The sequence below is a fragment of the Emydura macquarii genome, unplaced genomic scaffold (assembly GCF_026122565.2).
Source record: "Emydura macquarii macquarii isolate MOO-44397 ecotype Brisbane River unplaced genomic scaffold, CSIRO-AGI_Emac_v2 contig_1363, whole genome shotgun sequence".
NCBI lineage: Eukaryota > Metazoa > Chordata > Testudines > Chelidae > Emydura > Emydura macquarii.
The window spans coordinates 17250636-17266865 of record NW_027131500.1 but is presented as its reverse complement, the minus strand read 5'-3'; the positions used below and the strand labels follow the sequence as shown (position 1 = coordinate 17266865).

The following is a 16230-nucleotide window of genomic DNA, read 5'->3' as shown; positions in this document are numbered from 1 at the left end:
TGATTAGTAGGTAGGCAGCAAGAAATCAGCCTTTGTTTAGTCTTTGCAAGCTTGAGCAGTTTGCATTTAGGAAAGTGGTATGGCTTTTTCTCCATTTAATACAGCAACAAAAATAAGAGATTAGTCAAGGGGGTGAACCTCAGAAAACCCACCCAGTATCCAATCAGGTTTAAAAGAATGGAAAAGCTAATGGAGACATTTTGAAACAGCTCTAGCTTTAGTTATATATTAATATAACTTTGCCACACAATTTTAAGAAAGTCCAAATTCTGCTTTCAGTTTTTCACCACTATAAACATTGGTCCATGATCTGAGTCAAGGAACCATGTTTAAACTCCTTGTAGACTCAATTCTGACTGACCAGTTTGGATGGGTCAGACCTAGGACAGAGAATGATTTATATTCCCAGCTATAGCATTGTTTGGCCCTGTCTGCACTGTTTAAAGAAGTCTGAGTCTGCTTCCTTAACTTGGTGCACAGCCCAGTGTGGATGGGAGTCAGCACGATAGATTATACAAATGAAAAACAAATGCTTTCATTCTCTAAGTTCTTATTCCAGGTCCTGAGAGCTAAAAATGTTTGTGCCAGAAATAAATGTATTTGTCTGTCACTCTTTGCTGTCCAAAGCTACCAAAGTTTTCTGTTCAGTAAAATAATTGTTTGCCACACTGGAACAAAGACCTGAACAACAGAGTGATGGGACATCCCTGTTTACAGGGATTGTTCAAATTTGTTCAAATCAGTGTGATGACCTTGCTGGTTTTGTGGATACCCAAGTTCTGATCCAGTTTCAGTGAAATCATAGAATGTCTGGTCACCCCAGGGGCCATCCACCTCTTCCCTCCATCAGTGCTATTATCTGTTTTGCAAAGCATTACCAACACTGGCCATCTCTCCTCCCAACAGCTACCTTTCATGCTGTCAGCCACCATCCGGCTGGTAGCTGGACGTCATGCCTGCTTCTGGCTACAGCTAAGAGAAGCTAAGATGAGAGCTATGATAGGAGTGAGCTATGATAGGAGTGCTATGGCAATGGTAGCTCTTTGCCCAGTGGGAAGGTGACTTGGGGGCCTGTGAAGAGTTCCATTACAAGGGAATGAAGAGAGGAGATGTGGAATAGGATGAAAGCCGATGCCTGGAGAGGACTGATGGGGGGGGGGGTGTGAAAGGGTGTGGGGGGTGTGGAATAAAGACCTGGCAAGAGATTGGGATGGGAGGGAGCTCTGGTGGGAAGTGAAGCAGACAAAGGCAGACAAAAGGACTGAAGATACAAGCAGGCAGAGACAGAGGCCACAGACAGAAAGAGGTAGAAATAAGGTAGAACTTAGAGCTAGACAAGAGTGGAAAATGAGAGAGAGAAAGAACAAAAATGGAGCAGGGCCTATAGATCAACAGAGTAAAAATATATTAAAGGTGGAAGAAAGCCAGGGGGAAGCAGAAATGTAAAGAAACTAAAATGTAGTGAATGGTGTGTGGCAGGAGGGAGGAAATGAGGAACAGGAGAAAGTGGTAACATGGCCAGATATTTGTTCTGTCCGTGCAAATGCAGCGATTTGCAATCATACCTGTTGCCGTCTCCTTTTAAAGTCAGTCTTTCCAATTCCAAACACTGAATATTCACTGCCCTGAAAACGTGGGGGAGCTGTATCTTCTAAAATCCACTGCGCATCCTCCTTAAACCAGCCTCCTTAAGAGCCATCTGCTCTGCAGAGGAGTAATTCCTTTAGAAACAGGGAAGTGTCACGACATCTAATGAGGGCTGTTATTTTCTTTCTGTAACTGCAGAGAGCTGGATATCATTTCCATATAAACTCCAAAAGATATGGTTAGGAATACAGAGTGGGGGAGGTCTAAATACAATGGAACCTGTTTGCGCTTTTACAAAAAATTCCATGTGCGAAACACAGAATGACCTAAATTAGATTCACTTTGTCTCTGCATCCACAATGTGATGTGCTGAGGCTGAAAAACCAAGTTTCACAGGATTCCAGTATGAGGAGTGGGTGGAACTCAGTGGGCGTTTTGTTCAATAGTATCTTAAGCCTAACCTATTAATACTTATAATGAAAATTATTCAAGGAAAATGCAATCATCTGACAAGGAAAAATCAGATAGATTCAGTTTTGGGACTACAGAGCATGCCTGAACACATGTTTATTCAGATGTTCTCAGGGCTATATAAAACTTTAATGCTCAAGATAAAGGAGGATTCAGAAGCACAATAATGAATTGTCATTGTTCTGCCATCTTCTGCTCCCCTTTTTCATACTAGGAAACATTCATTATTTTCTGGAATGTCCTTTACAAAGCACCTTCCTTCTTCAATACTGCAGTGCCCTCTAGTGCTCCAAATGAGATGTTCTGGCTTCCATCATCTGTAATCAAGAGAGAGAGACACCATTTTACACTGTACAGTGAGACAACAGCATCTGAAATCTTCACAGCAATTCTCTCTCTTTTAAATAAAAGCCTTCCCTCTGTGTTTCAGAGCATTAAAACGAATGTGTTAGCTAGATGTAGGAAATCCCTTACCGATTTTTGCCCCAGATATTGTTACAATCAAAGAGACTGCCCTCCGAGATGAACCTTGGTTGTAGACTTAGCCCAGTGACTTCTGGGACAGAATCCTGAGAGATCAGTTATTGCTGTGTGAAAGCTTATGCCCCACAGACATGATCAATAAAGTTCACAGTTCAGTGCCTCACTACTGACTCTCATTGTCTTGATTTAACAGCTTCCTCAGTAACATGGGACAACATCACCATAGCAGTGCCAATGCCCTCTGCTTGCAACAGCCTTTTTTCTCAGACACCATTTCCTAGTATATACCTTCCACAAGATAAAAAAAATGTTGTTGCGTCATTCCTCATTCATCATTCTCATACTTGCAAAAACCAACTGACAAAACATGTATCCTGTTAGAATTGCAAATGGTTTCACAGACACCATAGCCAGGGATGATAGTTTGTCATGTGATTGTCATGATTCTGCATGATTTTAAGGTGAAATCATGATTAAGGGCCTGCTTCTCTGGCATCTACTCCAAGTCTCCCTTGTTGTACTTCCCTGAACGCCTGCCTCCAACTGTATTTCCGGCACTGTTTTTATTACACCCTAGCAGGAGTTCCATGAGCAGTAGCCAATCAACACAAGAGCTTGCCTGAGTACAGTGGAAAAGAAGCTCTCTGCCAGGGGACAGAAACTACAGAAGCCCAGGAAGCCTGGTCTACAATTAGATGCAAAGGTTACGGGTGGTATTTTCAAAGGGGGATTCAGTGCCTAACTCCCATTAAAATTAAACAGTAACTGTGCACCTAACTCCCTTCGATATTACAGTAAATGAATGTATAAAACAATAACTCAGCACTTTCACGCTTTATGGTCTCATCAACATTTCCCCATCTGCGAAGGTGCCAGACAAGTTCAAGGGTGGAAACAAAGGCCAGGGAAAGACAGAAGAGCAGATGGCGTAGAGAAAGCTGCACGAGTCTGGCTCCACTCTAACTTCCCACTGCAAACAGGCTACTGTAGTTAAAGTGGTGGGCAGTTTTTAGAAACCCCTTATGCCTCCCTTTTTCTGTGGTGGTCCCTAATATGGGTTACCAGAGAAACAGCTACAAGGTTATAGGCTCAGGAAGCAGCTCTCTTGCGTTTCATACAGCTGTTTTAACAGCAAACAGTTCATCTGTACTTGTGCATGCCCTGGCCCCACAGAGCTGACAGCATTCTGGGGAGTGAGGGAACAATCCAGGGCAGCAAAAACAAAAAGGGGGAGGAGGGGAGAGAGAAAAGCATAAGATATAAAAATAAGAGAAAATACCTGAAGAGTGAAAGGATACAGAAGAAGGAACAGTAAGAGGGTCCCACCCAAAAATCATTTTTCCACTATAAAAATTGTAATGTTCAGTATTCCTCAGTATACTACTGCCAGATTTGTGGCAGGTCTAGCGGTAGCACAATGGATTACATAGTAAGATTATATCTACTCCCAAGGTTGAAGGAATTCATTGGTTATTGGCATCTCAAGAGCTGGAGATCTGGTTAAACCAAGCACTGCATTTAGATCAGGCAGCAGCAATAGTCAGGAAAGTATATTATTATCCTGCCAGACAGGTGTGGAGCGGTGCGGTGCGGTGCGGAGCAGTGCAGCCTTATTCTTTGGAGATGGATCTTGCTTCCATCATCTGTGTCATTGTCACTTCATGGTTAGACCACTGCATTGTGCTCTACAAGAGGTTAAATCATAACTAAATTCGAAAGCTGGCAGTGGTGGAGAAAGCATCCACCTTGGTTAGCAGTGCATGAGACAAAGAGCACCAGACACATGCTCCAGAACATGCACTGGATACCTGTGAGTTTCCAGATGGATTTTAAGGCATTGGCATGGACATATAAAGCCCAAAGGGAGCTGGGAAAAGCCTACCTCCCTTCTCACAAGAGAACAATTGCAATCAGGAGAGGTACTGACACTAGATTCTTCTCTGGATAACAGAGGGAATTGCTAGTAGTTCATTCTCCATAAAGATAGCCCAGCTGTATTAACTTTCAGGACATGCTGCAGGGCATATTTGTTTCACCTGATCTTTGAGGAAAGCTGAGATTTGAAAAGGAGTGAGGGTGTGGGCATTACAATGTAATTGTAAGCAGCTGCTGGGGAAATGGGCGGGTGGGTGGTGTTAACTGACTAAACTGTATTTTGTTTGCAATTTTAAACAATTGGCAAGGTGTTTGCCCATTTTTTACTGTTTATAAATCAAAAGGAAATAAATAAACATTTAGCTAAATCCTTGAAGTAAACAGATGGAGCAGAAACATAATATTCACAATACACTTGTGTCAAACAGTGATGCATAGTTGCTTTAAAGTATGTAGATTCCTATGTAATAATTTTAACTCAGTTTTACTTCATCTCAGTATGCTCCAGATCAATTTGAAGCCAGGATCCTGCCCAGAATCAAAACACAAGATTCAAACACTTCTCAATCATGCATTGGATTCAGTTTCAGAATTTGCACAATCCCATTTGTTCATTCAAAATTACATTACAGATACATTTGCAGGTAAAATATCCTGCCTGGTTATGTGATGACCTGTCAATTATTCGTATATACATACCATGTTTATCTTCAAGGTTTGTTATTAATTGAAACTAATTAAAGTTAGTAGTCCTTGTATGTTACAAAAGAGAACTTTACTGGTATTCACAAATGAATGCAGAAATGAAGATCCATAAACAGCAATTAATGGCTAACTATGAACAGATGTTCGTGTACTATAACCTTGGAAAAAATGTTAGCTGCATTAACACCACAGTGTAATGGGGTAAAGTGGATTTTACTTAAACAAATGACATTTTACGTAGTGAGATAAGTTACTTTAGCCACTCTGCCCTCGCTGCATAACTATCATTTTTCATTATTCCCATTATTTTTCCTCCACCTCGGACATGCGTTACAACATTAATGTACAAATTGCACCATCGTGCAAAGTTGTTCCATATTATGGACAGCCAGTGCAGAGCTGTCCTAGTGTGAAGTAGGAACATGCTAGGGTTATGACTCTTCCGGGGTGCAATATCTTCTGCTAGCTGGTGCCTAGGCAGGGTGGGGCCCAGACAGCCACCTCATCTTAGGGCCCCAGGGTGTCCTTTGAGGGATCTGTCCTGCATTCTTTAGGAAGAGAGGAATTACAATTGTGCCTAGCTGTTGTGCACAGGTACAAGGATGGGGTTCTTTGTGTCCTCTTTCTGGGAACAATCTGAGCTTAGTGTACAACTACGCTGCAAAAAAATTTGCCAGTCGCAGCAAGTCTCAGAGTCCCGGTCCACAGACTCAGGCTAACGGAGCTCACTTTATGGCACAAAAAATGTTAGCACAGAGATTTTTGCTCAGGTTGGTGTTCAGGCTCTGAAACCTGGGAAGGGGGAGCAAGGAGTCTAAGAACCTGAGTTCCAGCCCAAGCAGAGACATCTGTGTTGCTGGTTTTAGAGCTGTAGCCCAAACCCACTTCTGAGCTGTGAAACTCAGTACCACAGTGATTGTGGTTGGGGTTTTGTTTTTTTTTTTTTTCAGTGTAAACAAACCCATAATAGTGACCCTTAAGAAAACCTTCCCCATGATACTTCTTTTCTATTGAGCGTAGCAATTATTTTTGAGTGCCCAAAAGTGTGAGTCACTTCACAGGAAGGTTCTTGTCCCAAATTGTTTACAATCCACACCCACTGATCTGATGTGACAAATATGCTGTCCCAGTATATTTGTCAAGGGCAGTCCTCAGGGCCTCGTCAGATATGACTCAAAACCAACAGAAGTGTTTTTCAAGGGACTGCTCTGTTAGAGGAACTCTGAGGAGCTTGGAAAGGTTATGGGAATATAATTTCCATTTCAAATGTAAAGAATGCGGGAGTTTGAATTTATGGCCTTGGTTTCTAGTTTTACACCATAGAAATCATATCTGGATCTAATGAAAATAATATATCATTGCTGGTTCTTTTTTACAAGCTCCAGCAAAAACTGTTTAGCCATATTCAAGAATGAGATGAGGGAAAAATACACTGCTTTGCCTATGTTAAAATAATTCCTACAACCATTAATTAAGCAACTCTAACACTTGCATGCTTTGGAGCAAGAACTTAAAATTTGGCAGGAAACTTGGCCTGGTGTCAGGAATGTGCCTGACATTTGATGGTTCCATGAAAAACTGCCCAAACTTGGCCAAATTAGAAGTCTGGAAAACTTTAGTTCACACATGCGCAGTAGAGACAAGTTAAAGTTTGGCAGCTAAATTCTCCAAAGATTCCTTCTGCACTGAGTATGGTCCATCCCCTCACAGACTGGATGTATGTTTCCACAGAATGACTGAATATACACCATCCGGGAGGTGCAGGAACTGAGCAGGACTTTCCCAGCAATTCCTCCTGCCAAGATCTATTGTGGCACCAGAACTGAGAGTGGGCAGACTGTCTCTCTGGTGCTTTCAGCAATTCCCCTGGTGGAGCCCAGGCAGCATGGAGGAAAAGGAGCAAATGGTGTGATTGGAATGTGGAGGGGTGGCGAATGGGAAAGTGGAAAGGGGAAAAGATGCAGAGCAGGAATCTGGGCAGGGGCACAGGGAATAAGGAGGATAGAAACCAGGGTGGGGGAGAATTTAGAGCCAGGAGACAGAGGACAGGAATGGAGGAGGGTAGAAGATGGGAGATAGGAACAAGAGGGACAGGAGCTGGTGGTGGGAAGGGATAGGCACAGAAGGAGCTGGGAGGAATGAGTAGTGGGAGTGGGGGAATGGGGTAAGAGTTGGGAAGGGGAGATTTTGTTCCCTTCTGCTCCTAAGAAGCTGGTGGAAGGTAGGGGCACTCGGGTCTATAACCATGAGTGCGTACTCACCTACAGAATCTGAAACAGAGCCCATTTTTCACTTTCAGTGATACTTGGGCCCTTAAGTCAAGGGCCTAAGTCATTTTTGAAAGTGTGACATTTTGAAAACTTTAGCCTAGATCTTATAACTATAAGATAACTTGTAACTTTCACAGACTAAGGTCAGTACAATTGGATATCAGGAACACTGATATTCATTGGATTTACAAAGGAGATGAGCAGAAATTTTAAAATATATTATTTCGAAATTTATAAAGTGCCTGAAATTAGGGAAACGAAAGGAATGAAAGTTGGCAGATATACACTGAGTCAATACATGGTATTGTTCTGTATTTGTTTATATTCATTTTTAAGCTTTTTAGAGAAGTAGTTAAAAGTAGCTGCTGTTATGTGATCTTCAGATAATTAAAGTTCTGATATTCAGACTGATGCTTACTTGTGGAGTGAGCATCAATTATATTTTTACCATTAAAGTTGGCCATAATTGTAAATATTTTTGTAAATTTTAGTCTTTTCATATTTCATATTTTATTTTAGGCAAGAAGACTACTTACATATTCCCAAATCTTGTTTACACTCATATATCATTTAAGCCTTTTTCCACTAATTACATTCGAATTTTATTTTCAGCAAATGTCCAGAATGATTTTCCCAGTTTATACCAAAAAGTGCTTGTCATTCTTATTGCCTTGGATTAAATAAAAAATACCAGACAGGATCTGCAGATTTCTTGAGATTTCACACTGAGAGGAACAAAGCAGCCTAGCACTGACCGGGAAACAAGCAGACCCCTGAGTTTATCTGGAGACCCATTCAGTCATTATCCACTCATGCAGCATCCAGGGCAGGACTGTGTTCTGATATGTCTCTAATTATCATTCACTAATGATATAGCATTTGATACAGCACTGATGAAACTCACATTTAGTGGAAACAAACAAAAAACATTTAGACACTAGAGGGCAGCAAACATCTTAAAACTGAGCTCTGTCTGCTGTCTGTCTCAAATCTGATATGGGTTCTGCAGAATTCTCTAACTGTGGAGTCTCTGGGACTTCCATGGTTCAGCTGTTGGAGAACTATCTTGCCAAAAAAGCCAATATTTTCTCAGCCTGCTTCTACAGAGCTTAGAATCTGAGTTTTGCCACCATGGCTGAGTAATGCAAAATGATAACTCCCCCCTCCCACCTGCCCCCCATCCTATTTTACCCACTCATAATTAGTCACTGCACCAATACAACACAGTAAAGTAGAACTGAGTTTGAAGGTTGTTTTTAATCACTTTTACTTGTAAGCACATACAGGCATTTTTTAATACATACAGGCTATTTGACTGTAATTTTAGGAACAGGCTTTTACAGTTATGTGTTCGGTATCATTATGCTTATTTAGTAACCTCTTTTCCTAATGCAGTTGCACTGTGAGTAAACAACAGGCATATTTTTCACTTGAAAAACATAAATATTATCATTAAATGTAATTTTCCTGATAATGTTTATAGCTTTATTAACGTACAACTTTTATTTCAAGCTAACAGATTCTTCTGAAGTCACGAAGAGGGAGTTAACCAAGAGCTTCCTACAAATTCTGGAACGCCAGATGTTTCCTATAGATTTGTGTTTCCTTTAATTAAACAATATGGAAAATGTTGTTACAGATCACTCTTTCACTAGAGAGACATTTTGGGCTCAGTTGTCAAAGGCCACTTTTGGACACATGGAGCTGAGAATTAGGTAGTTATTGTATATTCACAAGGCATATGGTCAAATGAGCCCAGGGCCTAATCCAAGACCCATAGAAATGAATGGGAGCCTTTTCATTTGCTTCACTTGGGGTTGGATTAGAGCCTTGGTGCATAAGCGGTTGCACTGAAAATTGGGCATGCATGCACACAAGCTGCCAAATTCCATGGGAAGCTTTTGAGTTCTGTGTACATGCAAATTAACCCCAAGGGAGGGAGTTGCATAGCCTTCTGCAGCCTGTTGTAACTTTGGTCAAAGTATGTTTGTGTAGACAGCTCAGGCCCACGTTGCCCACATCTCATTGATGAACATGAACAAGAGAGGAAACTGTCACGACTCTTTGAAAAGTCATGGAAGATTAGAAATATTCCAGAGGACTGGAAAAGGGCATATACAATGCTCATCTATAAAAAGGGAAATAAGGACAACCCAGGGAATTACAGACCAGACAGCTTACCTTCATTACCAGGAAGATAATGGGGCAAATAATTAAGCAATCAAATTGCAAACAACCTGGGCCTAGAAGATAATAAGGTGATAAGTAACAGTCAGCATGGATTTGTCAAGAACAAATCATGTCAAACCAACCTGATAGCTTTCTTTGACATTGTAACAAACCTTGTGATGGGGGGAAGTGGTAGATGTGGTACATCTTGTCTTTAGTAAGGCTTTTGATACTTTCTTACATGACCTTCTCATAAACAAACTAGGGAAATATAACCTAGATGGAACTACTATAAGGTGGGAGTATAACTGGCTGGAAAACCGTTCCCAGAGAGTAGTTATCAGTGGTTCACAGTCAAGATGAAAGGGCATATCAAGTGGGGTCCCACAGGGATCCGTTCTGGCTCCAGGTCTGTTCAATATCTTCATCAATGATTTAGATAATGGCAAAGAGAGCACACTTACAAAGTTTGTGGACAATACCAAGCTGGGAGGGGTTGCAAGTGCTTTGGAGGATAGAATTAAAATTCAAAATGATTTGGAGAAATGGTCTGAAGTAAATGGGATGAAATACAATAAGGACAAATGCAAAGTACTCCACTTAGGAGAGACCAGTTGGAGCAATACAAAATGGGAAATGACTGAATAGGAAGGAGTACTGTGGAAAGGGATCTGGGGGTCATAGAGGATCACAAGCTAAATATGAGTCAATGGTGTAACACTGTTGCAAAAAAAACCCATCATTCTGGGATGTATTAGCCGGAGTGTTGTAAGCAAGACACAAGAAGTAATTCTTCCACTCTACTCCGCGCTGATAAGGCCTCAGCTGGAATATTGTGTCCAGTTCTGGGCGCCACATTTCAGAAAAGATGTGGCCAAATTAGAGAAAGTCCAGAGGAGAGCATCAACAATGATTAAAGATCTAGAAAACATGACCTGTGAGGAAAGATTGAAAAAACAGGGTTTGTTTAGTCTGGAGCAGAGAAGACTGAGATGGGACAAGATAACAGTTTCAAGTACTTAAAAGGTTGTTATAAGGAAGAGGGGAAAAAGTTGTTCTCCTCAAGTTCTGAAGATCAGACAAGAAGCAAAGAGCTTAAACTGCAACAAAGGAGGATTAGGTTGGACATTAGGAAAAACTTCCTAACTGTCAGGGGGGTTAAGATCTGTAATAAATAGTTTAGGAAGGTTGTGAAATCTCCATCATTGCAGATTTTCAAGAGCAGGTTAGACAAACACCTGTCAGGCATAGTCTAGAAAATACTTAGTCCTGCCATAAGTGCAGGGGACTGGACTAGATGACATCTCGAGGTTTTTTCCAGTTTTACGATTCTATGATTGTCAGTCAGCAGATGTCTCTCTCATGATAACCCTTATCATTCTCATTAAGTCCACATTATATCCCATCCATTCTAGAAAGTTGAAAAACTTCAAGAATAGATGGAAAGACCTGAAGAATGGACAGCTGCAGTATCTGTACCACCTCCAGGAACAGTTTGTGGAAATAACCCCCCCACACACACACACCACCACCACCACCCTCCCAGTATCCCTTAGCATAAGCTTAGAGTTACTCAGGAGGATGGACAACACACAGGCAACAAAGTGAGGCCAAGTGTGCAAATAATCAACCTTAAATGCTCACCCAGGGCAGTGGTGAAAGATCATGGCTGAGTAAAAGTAGCAAGAGTAGCAGCCTCTGAGCCAGGAGGTTAGGTAAATACAGTGGCACACGTGATTTTCCCTCTGCACTAGAAAAAGCTCACTGTCTTCTGACAACTCTAGTGCAACTAAATCCAGGGTAAGAGAGCATGTGCTGTGACTGACAGATCAGACTATGCACTCTTGCTCTGCTCTCCACAGAGTGCAGCATTCAGACAAGCACTCATTTAGTCACCTATAAATAGAAGCAGAGTAACTCTAGCAAATGTATCTAGGGGCCTTACAAAGGCAGCCCTTGTCAGAACATACAGACAGAACTTGCCAAACATGAGACATCCAGGCATTTTACAACAGTAGTAATCATGGTAAGTTTTTGATGAACTACATCCCCCCCACCTATTCCATCTTTCAGGCTAGTATGAGCATTAGACACTGCTGCAACTTCAGTGGAAACACCTTCACATGACAACAGTGATAATCCAGAGAACAAAGAGGAGCATTCCTCACCCTTTGCCATTCAGGTCCAGATCTCCCTATCCCATCCTGCTTTATTGCCCACTCTCTGTTCCTGTCTCCTCCCCCCACCCCTTTGGTACCTGCCTCTTCTGCTTCTGACTTCCTCTGCCCTTCTATTACTGCTGCCAGAGTCCACTATTTACATGCAGAAAACAGGGGAGCAGCAACAATTAACATCAGGGGAGGCAGAGAGGAATTTGGGAGTACTTCATAAAGGTCCGTTGGAATGAAAAACGAACTAGGAAATCAGGTGTTTTTTAAATTTGAGTTAGGCTCCTTTCTGGGTTACAATACGACTAGTTACCATGATTATAGCGTGATAGATTATTAACCTGTGTCCACCTGTTACATGGGATTTCAAATCACGTTAGCTAAAAGTACCATTTTCTAGCCTATTCCTTGTGCAGACAGACTTCTACAGAGAACAATATGGGTAGCAACTGGTAAATATTTAAGTAATTATTTCAGTCTAGATCAGTGTTTCTCAATTAGTGTTCCGTGGAACCTTGGGGTTCCACGAGATGAATTTCAGGGTTCCGCGAAAAATTGAAACCGCGCCACCGAAAGCTGCTGAAATCGCACCTCCGAAAACAGCTGACAGCGCATGCCGCCAAACAGCTGACAGTGCGTGCCGCCGAACAGCTGACAGCACACGCCGCTGAAAAGGGGAAGATGTCCCGGATTTTTCAGCGGAGGGTATCGCATGGCCCCACAGAAGTTAAAAAGGGTTCCACGGCCAAATTTAATTGAGAAACACTGGTCTAGATTCAGAAGTGATATTGTTCAGTATGATTATAAATCTTCCAGATCTTTTTTCTTTTTTCCAAGTTTGTAAGAGTGGTGTTGTGAGTCATTGCTAGAAGAATCACCCACTTTAAGAGCAATTGGAAGAGTTTTGTTTGACATATTTTTTAATTCACTTCAAATCCATTGGAGCCGCCCAGCATGTTTCTAGAGTGATGATCGGCAATTACTTGTATAATTTCTCTTCAGTCAATGCCAAAATGACAATCTTGCCTGTCACTTCAGCACCGAGCTATGCTTTTTGTGTGGGGTGAGGTAAGGAAAAAAACATTATATTAAGATAAGTTTGGTTCATTGCAGAGTTAAATAAATAAAGATTTACATAAAACTTTAAAAAAAATATTTGCTATTTCTTCATTATTGATTACTTGCACCATGGATTTGTTTGCAAGGGAGCAGCCCTGGCCACCACTGCCAAACTTACAAAGAAGCTAGCAATACTGATTTTTTCCCATAAGTACAGTGATAGATTTAAAAAATCTAACCTACTTTATTTTATGTATTTCACAAATGCATCTTCAAATCAATCCATGTTCTGATTGTATTTTATTGGGAAATAGTGGCTGACACTATCGAAAAGAACATTATCCCTATTCCCTTACAAGGAAATAAGGTGAAGGGCAGAAAGAGGACTCCAGACTTTTCTCTAGACTGGTGACAAAAAATAATCACAGGCATTGTGTGGTCACAAATGAGCAAAATTACCTGAAAGTAACAGGCATTGCCATAGGTTCCCCATGTGTCAGGAGAGCTATGCAATTCATGTGGTCTTTTTCTGCTAGAACTCCTCCTTCCTGCTATTCAGCTATAGAAAAAGAAGGGGAGACAACTCCTGCCCTAATTTCCCCCTTTCCAACAACTTGGATCCTGCAAATTTTAAGGCCAACTTAAGCTCTTTTTGCTTTCCTGTTGACGTGACATTTTGAAATGGTTTTTACTGGCAAAAAATTATGCTGCCATATATGAAACTGGCAGTGCATACAAAACTAGTTTTGTTACTCCACTGAAAAACAGTTTAGTATAGCTGGTTTAACTTTTTTATCACTAAAATGCTTTTCAATGAAAAATGACTTTTCAAACAAAATAAATTTTTACAGAAAATTTGCATTTGGTCAAAAAAAAATTAATTTTTCAGTGAAAAACTAGAAACCAAAAACCAAACATTTTTCACTGAAAAATGCAATTTAACATTCATTCCACACTTTTCCCCTGACAGCTAGACCTCAAAAATACTAATATCTCTGAATTAAAGGGGTAATTTATAACTCCAAGTCACTTCTCAGTACGGTCTTGATTACAGTGAGATCTATTAGACATATGATTGAAGTATAATAATGTTGGGACAGATGGCAAAACAGTACTGGCTCCTGGATATCACTACTATATCATTCAATTTCTTGAGTAGCTCTCAAGGATCTCTGAACTGCCTTCTTGTGTATTCAAGACAAAAAAAATGGAGGCTCTCAATTTAAAATGTCCAACTCGTTCTACATGGGATGAATATACACTTATGCCAAAGAGAGTTCCATGCATGTTGGGTGAGATGATTTTAGAATCACAGACAAGTTTGCAGAGCTGAGAGGATAACTTGCTTAGTGATATAGTGTGATATACAGTGTAGTACCATATGTCATATAATAGAATCATAGAAGATTAGAGTTGGAAGGAATCGCAGGAGGTCATCTAGTCCAACCCCCTGCTGAAATCAGGACCAACCCCAGCTAAATCATCCCAACCAGAGCTTTGTCAAGCTGGGCCTTAAAAACCTCTAAGGATGGAGATTCCACCACCTCCCTAGGTAACCTTTTCCAGTGCCTCATCACCCTCCTAGTGAAAATGTTTTTCCTAATATCCAACCTAGACTTCCCCCACTGCAACTTGAGATCATTGCTCCCTGTTCTGTCATCTGCCAAGCAAACGTATTATTTCCTGACTTAGCATTCTATATAGTGGATCATTGAATATTTAACTGTCAAATTAGAATGCAATGTAGGCTATTATAAATATGCCACAGCATTATCTATATACAGTACATGTGAACTTTTAACAGATATCTGATCTTATTAGAATAGGGATTTCATATTAGCCATAGAAAGAGTTTAAAGCATGAACTGAAAGATTATTTCCACTAAGTATTTCACAGGAAAAGTGGCTTTTGGATTTATTCCTTACTTGTTCTACCACAGAATCCCTACAGATTTTCTTCCCTATTAATCCACATTCAAATGTAGATGTGAGGTAGCCAAGACAAAAGCTTTGCCAAGGGCAAAGAAAACAAGAATAGCTGAAAGCTCACAGCACTCCATTGCCAAAGTTTACATTTTAAATGCCTTACTTTATGTGGAAAACACTCAAGGGGAAAATGTGACATTGATGCAGACTTTAATTGTCCAAGCTATTTTGGGCATAACCCTGATGGCTGAGTTTCCTTAAAGGAGGAGGGATGTGACTGGAGATAGTGCTGCTTCCTTTTCCTTAGACTTAGCAGGTTCCTTACTCACATGGGACAAGCTGTTTATGATATTAAATGCATAATAATAACTGTTTTTATTAGGAAATGGACTGCCGGAGAATTGTGTCACTACATCCCCTCCCCACCCCCAAGCTGGATCAGAACTGCAGACTGAGTGCCTCACATTTCCTCATTAACTCTGGAAAATTCCCATAATGAATACCGTAATTTGAGCCTTTTCTTATTGCTTAACAATTGCTGGAAGAATTTCAGTTTACTGCATTGCAAGGATTTCCAAATAAAGGAGCAAATGGTGTTTGTCTTGGAAACCAGGCATATCAATGTTAAAACTAGATAACACACATAACATAAAGAAGGTGGATGTCCACCTTCGATCCTCACTCTTACATTTTAATTGCATCATAAATCCTAGTATAGCCTTAAGGACCAGAATGGTTGAATAACACCTGCATTTGCATAGTCACTTTTCAGAGGAAAATCACATTTTAAGTGAAGATATTTATCTGACTCTTCTCCAATCTCTCTGAACCATCCAAATCAGAAAACTTTGGGCTGGAAATCTTGTGAGAATAGTCCTGCTTAGAAAGTAGTGTTTCTGACTGGGCCAGAAATATCACAAGAACACTCTTTATTGGGGTATTTTAAGCATGTCATTTTACACTCTCAGCTGCAACTAGGAAGTGTGGACATATCCCAGTATGGTAATGTCTTTGGAGATTAAACAAATGTCTTAAGATCATGGCCATCCAACATTTCAGTCCATCTATATTTTAGACCATGTTTAGGTTTGGTATTACACAGTTACACAATTCAATTTTAATCTAGATTATTTCCTCAAATGGCAAAAATTTGAAGCAGTGTGTTACCAAATACTCCTAAATCACTGTGAGGATTCCCAAATGATCCATCACCTGTCTACAGTATCTTAGGCTTTTATATGATACCTTTTGTGTTGTCTAAACATAGCACAAAATGACGAAACCAATAATATCATTACCATAGTGAGATATGACTCTTGAAAGGACAATACTGTTTGCTAGTGTTTCCACAGCAAATAAACATTTCCAGATCTGTCTTCTTATGGAAAGTACCTTCATCCGTTTACAACAATTAAATAAATGATATGCCAACAATACATGGCATTCAGTGAATAACATAGGCAGAGGACAACTTTGCTAATTTAAATTTTCTTTCACCTGTGTATGCCTGCAGAAGT

At 40.5% G+C, this 16230-nt stretch overlaps 1 long non-coding RNA gene across 1 annotated transcript in view; it reads right to left on the bottom strand.

The window, feature by feature from the left end:
- Positions 1-2132: 2132 nt before the first annotated feature.
- LOC137155602 (uncharacterized) overlaps positions 2133-16230 on the bottom strand; it is a 33516-nt gene continuing 19418 nt past the window's right edge. Inside the window, exon 3 of the long non-coding RNA XR_010920568.1 lies at positions 2133-2375. This is a non-coding gene — a long non-coding RNA (uncharacterized lncRNA). The remainder of the gene's footprint in view (positions 2376-16230) is intronic.